Raw genomic sequence first — 14,179 nt, 5'->3', positions numbered from 1 at the left:
TTATTCCTTTTATCTGTCCTGAAGCTCCCACCAATCAGCTTCATGGGATGACCCTAGTTTCTGGTATTATGAGAGAGGGAGAAAAATGGCTCCCTATCCACACTCTCCACATCATGTATAATTGTGTACACCTCTACCGTCTCCCCTTTCCCCTCTTTTTCCCAAGCTAAACAATCCCAGCTGTTGTAACCATGTGCAGTGACCAGAACCATACGCAGTATTCTAAGTGTGGTTGCACCACAGACTTATATAAGTGCATTAAGATATTGGCAGTTTTATTCTCAATTCCTTTCCTAGTTATGCCTAGCATGGAGTTTGCCTTTTTTTTTTTTACAGCAGCCGCACACTGGGTGGACATTTTCATCAAGCTGTCCACCACAACCCCAAGATCTCTTTCTAGGTTGGTCACCACTAGTTCAGAGTCCATCAGGTTATACTTGAAGTTGAGATTTCCTCCCCACTGTGCATCACCTTGGCCATAGCTAGAAAGGGTGATATCCCAGGGCGATCCCTGGGATCATCCCTGTGTATCCACATGACACACAGGGGATCCCGGGAGCAGGGAGGGATGATCCCTCCCTTGCCCCGGGAAATTGCCCTACCCTTTCAGACCACTTTTTCATCAGTCTTGGAATGATCCCGAGACCATGGAACATGTGGGCTGGCGTCGCAGTTACTCGTGAGGAGCTGGGGACCGGGCATGGGGCACAGAGCTCCTCAGGAGCTCTGTGCCCATCAGGGGTGGGTGAATTTTTTTTAATTTTTTTTTAAAAACCCTACCTTTTAGCGTGCGAGTGCTCTTGCACTCATTCTGTATTCTTTAAAAAAACAAAATGGCGGGCGCGATGTCCTCTCCCGCTGTGTGTAAACAGAGGGGGAGATCTCGCGATAACAATATCACGAGATCCTCACCCCTCCGTCGCGCTAGACCCGTAGGTCTAGCTGAGGCCCTTGTGATTACTTGGTTAAGAATGCTTTAATCAGATAAGAGTCCTGCTTCTTTCAGCACTCTCTCCAATTAAAGTAGCAAGGACATGCTAGAGTGACCAAAAGAAAGCCACCAAACATGAGCAATGGAAAAGTGCTGGTTAGTGCATTGTTTTGCATTTCATTATCAGCACTTTTTTTTTACTGTTTACTTCTGTTCTCAAACCTCCCCTGCCCTTCATCCAAACCTCTTCATACCACTGCAACACACAATGTAATCTTGTGCACATTAAAAGTAATTTAACATCTTGCTCAGTGACAGTTTTGAGATCCTGGCATGTGGCCGGCTTGCAACTGATACTACAGTTTAAATACCTTCCCAGCAAAGTTGCACATTAACTTCAAAATACTCTGGGATTAAATATGTTTTTGTTTCAGTTACAAAGCTAATGAAAACCAAATGTTGGAATTTGTTTTAGCTCGGGTAATGCACGAGGGATTTCACTTAAAAGAGAAAGGTTTGAATAAACTTCCATTTACGCAGATGAATACATAGCCAGCACTACATTAAGAAGAGATATGACTAATTATAAACAAACTTTAATACAGGGAGAAATATTTAAACCTCTTGCTGAAATTGCTTCAGCCGCACACTATGAAAATATCCAATTAATTTGCAACATTATTTATTTTCAACACAGTTTCCTACAGCCTACTGAATTCTACATGTAGTTCAAAATTACAAAGTTGCTCACTGCAAAAAGAGATTCATAGTGCAATCCTATTCATGTCTACTCAAAAGTAAGTCCCATTGAGTTCATTGGGGTTTACTCCCATGTAAGTGTGTATGGGATTGCATCCTCCGTCTAGTAACATCCTGGTGAATGACCTAAAAACGACACAGGGTATTCTAGGCTTAGAGCAAAATCAAATTCTCTACAGCATGCTGTGACGACTTCATAGTTTCTGCCCGTAATGCAAAATGTTAGAAACAGGTGGTGCAGATCCTAAACCGGTGTTACAAATGTTTCAATTGTACAGTCAGCGACAGCTGTTGAGAACAATCAAATCAAAGTACAGGGAATTAATGAATGTTATAAGATCACTCAAAAAGGTCTTAAACTAAGAAAGATGCATTACAGTAAGGCAAGAGAATATTGTATTCATTAAAATATTTGTGTGCTGTGTTTCCACCTTACAAACCACAAAACAACTCACTGACTGACTATGATCTTTCTTGGAGAGGGAGGGTCTGTCTTGTTCTTACAGGAAAATCTGTTCAGTAGCTCTGATACAGTAGGTGTAGCTGCCTCCCCTTTCTGGAAAAGCATGTACATATGCCTCCCCCAACCTGGTGCCCTCCAGATGTGCTAGACTACAACTCCCAGCATAACGATCTGTCTGAGGGATCCAACACATGTGGAAGGCATAAAGTTGGAGAAGGCGAATGTACATGTTTAGATCCTCTTAAAGCCTGCAATGAGTTAACCTGGCTTTTGTTTGAAAGTTCTGGAGAGGGAGTCTCCTCCCAGTTAAATCAAGACCAGAGATTAGCTGTCAGTCATTTTAAGTAGCTCAATGACCTGGTATTACTGCTGGTTAGGTCGAGGTGGAGGTGAAGGAAGGGGCATCAGATTTATAAAGGTGTGTTTTCCTGGAAATCAAAGCAGGCAAAGATTGTGTGAGCTATGATCGCGACCAGCATAAGAACAGTCCTTCTGTATAGTCCGTGACTTGGATGAGAAAGATTTCTTGGTGGTGGTTTTATCTGCCCGCCTTTAAAGATTGTGATTGGATTTGGGGGTGGTGGGTTCCTTCCCCTGATCCCCCTATCATTTATTTATTATTAAAGCTCTCTGGGCAGTTCACAAAAATTAAAACTCTAAAATACAACATGATAAAAAGTAATAGAAAAACTTTAAAAAGTTTTAAACAGAATAAAACCAGAGCACGGAAAGATCTAGAAAAACAATAACACATTTAAAAACAAAACAAAAGGACTGGAATTTTTACTTCGGTAGCTCCTTTTCGCTGCTCTGAATTATGCAAACTAAGAAGCAATAGTAAAACAGTATATGTGTGTGTGTAAAACTGTTGTTGCCTACAGGAGCCTGGAACCTCCGGCCCACAAAGGTTCTAATCTGTCCTGAGGAGGATCCAAGATTGATTTATAGGTGCCTCTAAGCCAACTGGAAGAGAGAGAGAGCTCTGATCCATTGAGCACCACCCAGCTATGGACTATCAAGTCTCTTGCACAGTTCTTGTTTTTTTGGGGTGTGTCTGTGTGCAAAGAGTCCTTTCAGTGAGGCTGTGTCCCATGTCAGTGAAAAGGGGAATACTATGTTGATTTTCTGTATCTGGTACCAAAATGTCTTGGGCTAGCCCAGTGCCTAGAACATGATGGCCATTTCTCACATCAAACGTGTACGTTAGACAGGGGCTAACATGCCTTTCTAAAGGAGAATGAGAATTTGTCCTTGAAAAGTTTACACATGTGCCTGCCTGTTTCTGAGAGAAGAAAAACCAGACATCTGCCTTCCTGTACAACTCTGAAGCTAAGTATGCTATCTACATTGAAGTACGAGTCAGTTGCTAGACTAGTCAGCTACTATAGGCAGGGTGAGGAATGTCAGCTTGTCCTTTGTCTCAGGCAAAAACTGTATAGGCGCAGGCATTTCACTGAGAGGGTGCCACCACTGAAGAGGCCCTTTCTCTAATTACCACACACCTCACCTTTGAAGGCAGGGGTACCCAGAGCAGAGACTCTGGCCCTTTCTACACCTAAGGATTATCCCAGAAAAATGGAGGGATCGTCCTTGCCTGCTCCTAGGATCCCCTGTGTGTCATTTGCATGCAGAGGGATGATCGGGGGGGGGGGGGGGGAGGGAAGGCAGGTGTAGAAACGGCCTCTGTTCCATAGTTTAAAAATCAAGGCACATTCATTGTGAAGAAATACTCAGGTCCCAAGCCATTTAGGGTTTAAAGCAGGGGTGGAAACATGTGGCGTGCATGTGTACCCCGCTGCCCCCCGCTCCTGTCACCCCTGCTGCAGCACTGATAAAGAAAAAATAGGGGGAAGAAGCAGTTTGGCACTGAATATTGGTGGTAACCTGATACAGAGTCTTAGAGAAGACAAAATTAGCTTAGGCTTAGAATGGACACATGTATCTTGTTTTGAAGCCAAATTTGTCTCCTCTGAGACTCCGTTTGCTTTTGAATTTCAGAGGCAAACTGCTACTTTCCCCCACTTTTTTGCCACTGGCAGCACAAGTGTGGCCTGTGGCAAATCCAGGGGTAGGGGAATCGGCCACCTGAACGTCCAAAGTTGCCCACCCCGATTTAAAGGTTAACATCAGAACTTTGAAACAAGCTGGTGAGATATGATCAAAGCGGCTAAATTACAGATCAATAGCAAACATGTCACATACTACTGGTGGCAGGATGGGTGGGGGAGGGAAGAGAAAACATCAATAGATGTTCCCCCCCAAGCCCCCCAATTTAGCCAGCCAAATAACCTGCCCTAAACATTAGGGTTCACTTGAAATCCAGCTTGGTTTTGGGAATGAAATCGATTAAAAATGGGACAGGTGACTGAAAAGCTAACGTGCAACAGAATTCTGTAACAGATTTCTGAGCCATCTAGACATTTGCCAGGTTTGGTTACTGCAATAAAGTTCTGCCTTCCACACATTTTAGGATTGGCACAGTATTCGAGGCAGCTGTTGAAGATATGAAGCCGTGCATTTTTGGCATATGATCTAAGGTGATGAAGAAACCCATTATGGGTTTTATCCAATTCTGATGCGTTTCTAGCTGAAGTGTCTTTCAGATCTACGTTCTACAGTCATTGTGATTTATAATTCTACATATGCTCTTCCACAGAAATGCTCTACTATCTTCCAACATATTTTACAATTAACCTCTTATTGTTCAGGATTAGGAGATGAGCAGTAACCGTGTTACCTACACTTTACTATTCTATTTAAAAACATTTGGGATTTTCACCTGTTATTTGACATGTATTAGCACATGAAAGCAATTTTGTAAACAAGCAGACTGTTGGAGAATAGTCCACTGGCTACTCTTTATTTTGAACTTAAATTTTATTAATTTTAATACAAACACAAATCAATCAATGCAAAGGGTTATATCCAATGGCATTCCTCTGCTAATGGAAGGCTCTTTGATCAAGTGGTCTTCATGGAACAGGGATGGAGGTGATTTTCTCTGTTTCACCCTCCTCCTGAGGCTCCCTGTACCACCTCCCAAGCTGTTCTGAATGGTTTTCCCACCTTCTGTAGCAGATTTGGGGGATGTGGGGGCTGCAGGAGAAAGGGAAATGGCCAAAAATCCCCTATCTGCACATTCTGCTGATGGAAGCCTCCATTGGATCAAAGGGCTTTTTGCTAGTAGAGGGACATAGTTTGATATCATCCAAATAGTTTCTCATAAATGGCTTATTATCACTCAGTTTCCCCTGTCTCCCCTCAAAACATTGATACTGAAATATCAGCTTTCTGCAAAAGTTACTCTAGATCACGGGTGGGGAAGCTGTGGTCCTGCAGATGTCACTGGACTACAACTCCCATTGTCTGACCATTGACCATGCTGACTAGTGCTGATGGGAGTAGTAGTCCAAAACATCTGGAGGCCACATGTTGGGAAAGGCTGCTCTACTACTTCTTCTTACTAAAGGGAATAGGCAGTATCCAACGGGGTGGAAAGTACTCCACAGCAATGCCCTAGAAACTAGTGTGCCAGCAGACATTATTGGTGTTGCACTAGAGTACATTACACTAGTGCAAGGTAATTTACATTTGCAGTTGCGCCCTGTGGGATACTGCCCGATATTTGCATACTATAAAGCAGAAAACTCCTCATAACATAACAAAAAGCATACCTACAAGTTGGCTGGAGATCATGTTTAAAATTATAAACATTTATTTTGTATGTTCAGATAATTTAGGGAAATGAGCATCACAAATACCTTGAAGTGTCTCATTAAAATTAGTTTTTTTAAAAAAAAACAACAACTGTCATTTCATAAAATCACAAATTAAATCAGAATTTAACCTGGGCATATTTTAAATTTATTTATTTAACACTCTCACAAGGCGGCTTACAACAATAAAATACATAAAATACTAACAGCAATATTAAATATTAATATTAAAAATATGAAAAGCAATAAAACAGCAATTAAACAATAAAACCAAAAATAAAACAAGCAGGAACAACAATAGCAGCAATAATAACAATAACAGCAATAACAATACTCATCATGCGAAGGCCATGGTAAAATAAAATGTTTTTAAGGCCTTCTTAAAAGCCTGCAAGGAAGGTGCATGGCGGACGTCCAATGGAAGTTTGTTCCAGAGGTTTGAGGCCACCACAAAGAAAGCCCTCTCCCATGTGGACACCCACCTAATTGCCCTCACAGGTGAGCAAATGAGAAGAGCCTCTCTTTCTGATCTTAAAGTGGCTTAAGGTAGCTTCTCTACTAGAACCAGCTAAAAAGCAAATAAGCCTTCAAACTGCTAACCATCAAAGAAATAATGGTGAAAGCTCTACTTTTAGAGTGCATGAAAATGTATGTAATGTTCCACTTTCAGATAAGAATCCACTATCATCAGAGTTATAAAAACAAACTGAGAATGAAAGACTGGGATAAGGACTGGGATAAGGACAAGTTCTTCTCAAAAAACACCATTTGAGTTTTCTTTAAGAGAACAAGCTAATCTAAAATCACTTTCTTTACATTTTGCTAGTCACTTTGAGAATGTAAAAACTAGAAGGCCATAAATAAATCAGAGAGTTTTTAAAGAAGTGCTTGAAGTCTGCTTGGGGAGAAAAATATTTGAGCTATAAAAGCACTACAGGCAAAACAATATTCAGATGTGATTGTATGCCAAAGTGAAAAACTATATTTTGAGAACGCTTTTGGATGAACAGGAACGCATGATGTGTAGGCATGTCTGAAGCCAACTTGACACATGAGAAAGCAAGCAGGAACAAGCTTTGGAAACCCAGCAATCGACCCCATAGGAGGCTGGTTCCAAAAACGGTAAAGCTGCTATCTCAATAATATTTACTGGGAAACAAGCCCCACTGAATTCAGTGAGATTTGTTTCCAAGTACAATTGTTTTAAGTCTTGGGCTGCACGTCTCTCAACATCTGCATAAAACTGGCACTGAAATATTAAATTATACTGCAGAAGAACACAGGCACACACTGCTTTACAGATACCTTTTGGTTAAGTATGGCAGAATTTCAGAGGACCAATGTTTAGGATATTGACAACCATTAAGTGATTACCTTCTCACTAATCTGGTTAAATCTTTCCCTTTCATCAATAAAATTGTTTTCTGTATCCTGAGACTATTCTCTCCCCCTTGTGTTCATCTTGGATGTTCAACCACCTTGCAGAGGTGGTTGAACCTCTGGATGAACCATGAGAAAATCTTTTCTCATACAACTGTAAAAGATGTGTATATCTCATGGTATTCTTAAACAAAGCTAATGTAGTTATTAATTAAGATATTATGGTGATGGTTAACTTCATATGTGTTCATAGAGTTAGGCCTATGCATCTGAGCTAACAGAAGTAAACTTCCCTGCCCTCTCGTCCCCATGGCAGCCTTTCCAAACTCCCAAATTACAATTGGGGGCAGGGAACACACAACAAATAGCCAGTTTCCAGTGCCTTTGTGACATCAGATCCCAGCGGGCCAATACGCTTCCTTCCTTCATATCTATGCACATGTTTACAAAGCACCTCCAAGAGATGATTGAATTTATTCTGTAGCTTCACTACTGCCTAGTAGTGACATCTGCTTTAGGCCTACAGGGTCATTACATAGGCTCTGCTTGTGGGACAAAGATGGCCATGTGTTACAAAACTAGAGAGTGATCAAGGGTCCCACTTTTGCCAGCTCTTCACATCCCCAGGGATCAATATATGGACATGTTTGTAATATGAAGAATATTTGTAATATGAAGAAGAGAAGAGAACGGAAAAGGCAGTTGTGATGGGTCCAGGGAATTAAAAAAAAATGTGTGTAAGCGCACTCACAGGAGACACGGAAGAGTCTTGTGGCACCCTGAAGACGAACCAATTGATTGTGGCATAAGCTTAAGCTTTCATGGACTACTGCCCATGTAAGCAATGTGTGGTTATCGTTACAGGTATACACATGGTTGTTGTTGTTGGTAGTGTGTTGGTGGATCATAAACAGTGGTACCAGAGGGAAATGCAATGCAAGTAAGTACAGAGTGATAACTGCTTTATGAACAGTAAAAGTTGATGACAAATAGGCATCCTGGCATGAGTAAGTTCATTAACACATGGAGGCAGCAATTCTATGCATACGTTCCTGAGAGTAAGCCCGATTGAACACTGGAGTTATTGTTGAGAAACATGCATATGACTGCACTGCGTGATATAGATGTTTTGTTTTATTTTAAAAAAACCTTTATCCCGATTCAACCTACAGAGAAACTCTGCTCTTTATTCAAGAAGTCACCCATCCCTACATTTCTGTACACATTCCCACAATTGGCGGACATTTCAGCCTTTAAAGGTACCGCACATTTCGAGCCCTACATCACTCACCTCGTTTGCTAGTGCCACAATGTCTATCCCAGTTGAAATCTGCAGTTCTTCCAAGTCATCCAAAAGACCCACGGCTGCGGCCCGTCGCTTAATTTCATCTGGCCCGCGGCAAGTCTTGAAAAATAAAACGAAACAAAGTACCCCCACCTCCTTTGCCAAGAGAATTGCCCTAGGAACAGAAAGCGCTTGGCTTGAGCCAAGCGCGATTTTGCCCAAGTCTGAGAAGATGCTTTCAGAGCGGGATGGGCGGCAGCTATGCCGGGTTCCAGGGGACCATAGGCGCTGGGTCCGAGGGAGAGCACGTGATAGAAAAGGGCAGCTGAAGCCACTAGGAGCCCGCTTGGCTTTTTAGGTAAATAAGCTCCATGAAGCTGCGCCTGGGGTCCGGGACTCGTTCCGGGGTAAAGTATCAACGCTCCAAAACGGGAGGAATGGCCTAACTGCGGGAGAAAGAGGAAACCGGGATATCCAGCATCCGGTCCTTACCCCGGGGTCTCTTCTAAATAAATTAATCCTACCCAAGTATCTTCCCCCTCTTCCGATTTTCGCCCACCCATTAAGCAACGTAAGTCAAATTTCCTCGGCCTCTTTTTAATTCCCCCCCACTCCCGTCGTTCTCCCCCACTTGCAGAGAAAATGGGATCTTCCAGAACGCTGATTTATGTTTGCGGAAGGGAATCGCTTGCTGTTGCTTTCCACTGGGTGGAGGCGCGAGCGGCGGGCTCTGTGGAAGCTACTGCTGCTGCTGCTGCTGAAGCGAAGGGACGAAGGCAGGGAGGGAAGCTGGAAAGCCCGAAGCAGCGGAGGCTGGTGGCTCCGAAGTCGCTGGGACTGTGAATCTGCTCTGGGGTTCAGTCAGAACCAGCCAGTACTCTAAAGGAGCTATCTAAAGGTTCAACGCCTTGGATAGGTCCTTTAGAGTTCCGACTGGTTCTGACCCGAGTGGATTCGCAGCCTCACCGAAATCGGAGCCACCAGCCTCCACTGCCCTGAAGGTTTGGTGAGACTTCCCCAGGGATGGGGCGCACGTGGCCCTTGCTCAAGTATCAGATGGTGAAGGATGATGGGCGTTCCATTCCAAAAATATATGCTGGGTCACATGTTCCCCACCTCAAAGATGGAAGTGGGAGTGTAGGGCTGAGGGCCTAGCTATACACGACTTTACAGGGGTACTTCTATCGCGGCTATGTTTATTTTCATTTATTGCATAAAGCTCTCTCTATTTTGAAGGGAAAGCAGCCTGTAGAGTGAGGAGAGTAATAGGGTTAGAAACCTGATGTCCTTTCAGGAGCCACTGAGCACAAGCAGAGCAAAGGAGGGATTTCCTCATTCAGGAAGCCCATCTGGTCCCCAACACCACAGTCCTACTTCCTCAGCGTTGCTGCTTCTGTGGCAGGGAACCGTGCAAGCAAGAGAGGGCAGTGGCTGCTCTTACCTCCCTTCTCTTGCTTGCCCTGTTAGGGCAGTTTCCCCAAACCCAGTAGGGAAGGAACAAGTCCAGACTGGTCCAGATGCAGAGGCTTTATTTTACTACATACAAAGGAGAAAGCTCACCTCCAGCAAGCCAAAGACTGAACTCTCTGCCCATCGTCCACATCAGCATACTTTTAAAACATTCCAAGTCCCACCAATGAAATAATAAGATTCCCTCCTCCCATCCCTTATTGATTGCAAGTTTTCTATATGTTCCATAAATGTAACTATTCTACTTAAACCAATGCCCTATAGTGTGACAACTATGACCAGTGCATGTAACTCTTTGTACTTTGATTTTTAAAAAAAACCCTCTCGAGGTCAATAGGAAAGTTTCTCCAGCCAGCTGCGAGCCACTTCCAATGACCAATTGGGGGGGGGGGGGCTTAGGAGATAAACAAATATGAGATGCGCCTCCATGTCTATGTGATACAGAACTTGGTTCCGGGCCTCAAGGCTTTTCAAAAGTGTTTTAGGAAAGTAACATTTCTGACCGTGTCAGATTAGTGGGACAATGAGTGGGTGAGGAGTTTAGGACAGCCTTGAACGGCCAGGAGGCTCTTCTGTGTCTCTTTGTTAGGAGGCACGAAGGGGTGGGGGGAAAGTGTCAGGAGTGTGTTTTAGATGCTTGTGCACTTTATTCACATCTGATTGAGGGTTTTTTGATGGGGGTACTTCCAGATTTCCTTGTCAACCCTCTCTGGTCACCATAGTACAATGCTGCCTAGACAGGGGTGAGCAGCTGCCAATGCCCTCTTGCTCGCCCTCCCTTGCTGGGTAATGCAGTATGGCTGGTCACTGAAGGAGCAGCCACCTCATCCTCTCACTAACATGCCAGGTTTATGGGATCCTTCAAACCCAGAGTGCTCTGGTAGTGGAGACTGGGCCCAGCTAGCCCAATCCTTCAGTAGCCAGTGAGAGAGGGCAAGGTGATGGCCGCTTCTCCAAGGAGCAGCCAGCTTTTCCCCACTCGCTCCTCCTTCACACTGCTGCCTTTTGTTCCCTTCCTCCTGGTGGCCCTGCTAAGGCTATTCTTTCCTGATGAATTGCCCAAAGAGAGAGGATGAGCAAGCAGGTAGAGCAGACTTCCTCAATCTGGTGCCCTCCAGATGTTTTGGATTAGAACTCCCCCTTGGGTCTGAGGCTAGTCTCTTAACTCTGCTGTTTTACATCTCTATTTTAAATCTATGCATTGCTGCTCGATTTTATTCTGGTTGTACTTCTATATTGTGGCTTTAAGTTTCCATATTTTAGGCTGTACCGTATGGTTTTAATTTTTGTGAACCGCCCAGGGAGCTTCGGGCTATTGGGCGGTATAGAAATGAAATAAATCAATCAATAAAAATATTTGAAGGGCACCAGGTTAGGGGAGGCTGAGTTAGAGTGTTGTAGTGTGAAAGGGTAGGTGAGCAATTGGTGACAGTGGCAACTATCACTTGCCACTGTCAAGGGAAACTCATTGCTTACACACACATAGACCCACACAGAGAGATGCTAACAATGGATAACACTTCATGTATCTGATGAAGTGGACCTTAGTCCATGAAAGCTTATGCTATGATACATTCGTTAGTCTTTAAGGTACCATAACAAATTGACAGTAATCTCAAGTCAGGGACAAATGTGCTTCCAATTAGTCGTCCCCTAAACCAATTCTCATCCAGGTAATACCCACAACCCTCCACCATCTCTCACTTCCAATGGTCAACTGACACCCACTGTAATGCCATACTCCTGCTAACTCCCCCTTTCACTTACCTCAACATCCCATCCTCTAAGAAATCTTCTCCTAGACCCCCTCAAACACAAAACCTAACTGTAGCTCATCTATCTCTACCTACCTACATCTATCTATCTATTTATCTATCTAGCTTTCTCTGCTGTGGCACCCCGGTTGTGGAATGAGCTCCCCAGAGAGGTCCGCCTGGCGCCTACACTGTACTCCTTTCGTCGCCAGCTGAAGACCTTTTTATTCACTCAGTATTTTAACACTTAATTTTAACTTAAATTTAAATTTTACTGTTTTAACTCTGTATTTTAATCTTATATCAATTTTGCTGTGTGGTTTTATCCTGGTTGTGCTTTTTATACTGTATTTTGTATTTGTGCTTTTAACCTGTTGGTTGTTTTATTATGGTTTTAATTTTTGTGAACCGCCCAGAGAGCTTCGGCTATTGGGCGGTATAAAAATGTAATAAATAAATAAATAAATAAATAAATAAAATCTATCTATCTTAAAAGGTGCTTTTTTTACTTATGTAAGGTTATGTAATGGGTGAGTTAATGGCCCATTACAGAAAAAGTCTTCTCCCATCCCTGCTTTAAATGGATGTGGGAGACACCCTCAAAGAACAATACTATACATGCTTATCTGGAGTTGGCCCCATTGAACTCAGTGGGACTGTCTTCTGAATAGACATGCATAAGATTGCAGTGGAGTAAGAGGCATTTTAATTCTGAAAGAGTGGTGGGTTGTAAGAATAGTGTGGGATACAGCCAGGAGTTGGCATTTTGCACTAGAAGAAAAAGAGGTTATCTTTATCCAGTAATTTTGTGACATCTCAGGAGTTTATGCTAACAGTTCTGTTTCAGTAGACTAATAAGCATTTTCCCTCTGTTCAGGCAGACAAACACCCTATGCAGTAAACAGTAATTCATGGTTGTGAAATAAGAGGGTTCCAATGCATTTTTTTTTACTTCACACCTTTAAATTAGCCATTACCCTGAAGCACAACTGTAGAGAACTAACATTCTCTGCAGCATTCCAAGTGAAATGGAGGTATGTGAATTGTTGCCCCAGCTAATCCTTTTTTCTTTCTCTCCCTCCCTCCCTCCCTCTCTTTTTGAGCTCCCAAACCAATCCTTGAATTTCTAAGTAAGTTCAGTCTGGAACAACCAAATAGAACTCTCATAAAATAAACCCAAAGAATTCACTGCCCATGTTTCTCAAGGCATAGAGATTTTATTATTTTAAGAAGTTTTTTGTTTTGTTTTAAAATTATAGATTTGTAACTAGAATGTGTAATGAAATGCCACTTAACTTTCTGATAATTCTTTGACAGTGTTCTGTACAAAAATAATACTAAATTTTTTCAGCATACTTTCAGGATTAAAAAGGTTGGGTTGGAATCCAACTAGTATCTCTCCCCTGATAGAAGGCTTCCATCAGTGGAACGGGGGGCTCATCTACACCAAGCAGGATGTTACACTATGGAAGTGGTATGAAAATGGTATATAAAAGGCAGGAGCCACACCAAGCAGGATGTAGCACTATGAAAGCAGTATATGGTGTGTGTCAATGGGCCCCAACAGTTGTCAGTGCACTTCCATACTGCTATAAAGCAGTTGTGTAAATCCTGCCTTTTATATATTGCTTTCATACTGCTTTTATAGTGCAATATCCTGCTTGGTATAGTTGAGCTCAGGAAGAGGGTGACTCCCCCTCCCCTCTGCTGCCCTGTGCAAACCCCCCCCCCCATCCACTCTGGAGAGTCCCCCAATGCTCCAGAGCATTTGGGGTGTGTGTGAATTGCCTCCCTCCCCATTCTGCTGATGGAAACCTTTTGTCAGGCAGACAGCCACTAGTTGGATTCCTCTGTTATTTTGATCAGTTCTGCTATAGTAAAATAATGACATGGGTTTAAAGGATTCCATAAACCGGCTCTCCAGATGTTATTGGATTTTAACTCCCATCAGCCCCATCCAACATGGGCCAAGGTGGCCCATCCATATGAGCAAACTAGGTGGTCACCTAGGGCATCAAGTTAAGTGGTGTGGCAAATTTGAGGGGGGGGGGGAATACGAATTTAAAAAATAAAACAACTAAGATGTCATTATGCCAATTCCCATGAGCATATATAGGGAATAGAACCAAGGCTGCAGAGGTGAATGAGGGGCAGACTGGGGATGGTGGGGCTAAATCAGGCTGCCTACCCACACCCCCTGCCCACCTTTAGGATCCAGTCCTCCCTCAGGCAATGCAGCCGATCCTCCTGCCCCATTGTGACTGGGGGAGTTCAAATTGTAGGCAGGGAGTGAGAGGCTCCCCTTGGAGGGCTTAGCCTAGGGTCTGGCAGCACCTTGTTGACCATGTCGGCCCCAGGATGCAACTAAGACTCTTCTTACAGGGAAGTTGTAGATAGGACTTCTGTTCCTTCACACTTGGT

At 43.2% G+C, this 14,179-nt stretch overlaps 1 protein-coding gene across 1 annotated transcript in view; it reads right to left on the bottom strand.

The window, feature by feature from the left end:
* Positions 1-8,819, bottom strand: part of DISP1 (dispatched RND transporter family member 1) — a 92,800-nt gene extending 83,981 nt beyond the window's left edge. The window contains exon 1 of the mRNA XM_063124107.1: positions 8,541-8,819. The gene's annotated coding sequence lies outside the window, so the exon portion shown is untranslated. The remainder of the gene's footprint in view (positions 1-8,540) is intronic.
* Between the last annotated feature and the right edge of the window lie 5,360 nt (positions 8,820-14,179).

Source organism: Elgaria multicarinata, chromosome 4 (genome assembly GCF_023053635.1).
Source record: "Elgaria multicarinata webbii isolate HBS135686 ecotype San Diego chromosome 4, rElgMul1.1.pri, whole genome shotgun sequence".
In the NCBI taxonomy this organism is placed as follows: Eukaryota; Metazoa; Chordata; class Lepidosauria; order Squamata; family Anguidae; genus Elgaria; species Elgaria multicarinata.
Note: the sequence above shows the minus strand (reverse complement) of the source record. Positions and strands in the feature narration are given on the sequence as shown.